Here is a 507-nt window from a genome sequence, read left to right on the forward strand (position 1 = left end):
TCCCCGCACTTTGGGAAGCCAAGGTCGGAGGATCACGTGAGGCCGAGAGTCCGACACCAGCCTGAGCAACATTGTGAGACCCCTCTCTACAAAAAAAAAATCCTCCCCCACTGGTGAATTATTATTTTTTTCGTTTTCTTTTTATTAAATCATAGCTGTGTGCATTAATGCAATCATGGGGTACAATGTGCTGGTTTTATATACAATTTGAAATATTTTCATCAAACTGGTTCACATAGCCTTCGCGGCATTTTCTTAGTTATTGTGTTAAGACATTTATATTCTATACCTAGTGAATTTCACATTTACCCTTGTAAGATGCACTGTAGGTGTGGTCCCACCAATTACCCTCCCTCCACTCAAACTCCTCCCTCCCTTCCCTCTCCTCTTTCCCCTTCTTCTTGGGCTATAATTGGGTTATAGCTTTTATAAGAAAGCTATAAATTGGTTTCACAGTAGGGCTGAGTACATTGGATACTTTTTCTTCCATTCTTGAGATACTTTGCT

The sequence above is a fragment of the Otolemur garnettii genome, unplaced genomic scaffold, assembly GCF_000181295.1.
Source record: "Otolemur garnettii isolate 467f Iridium unplaced genomic scaffold, OtoGar3 scaffold00047, whole genome shotgun sequence".
In the NCBI taxonomy this organism is placed as follows: Eukaryota; Metazoa; Chordata; class Mammalia; order Primates; family Galagidae; genus Otolemur; species Otolemur garnettii.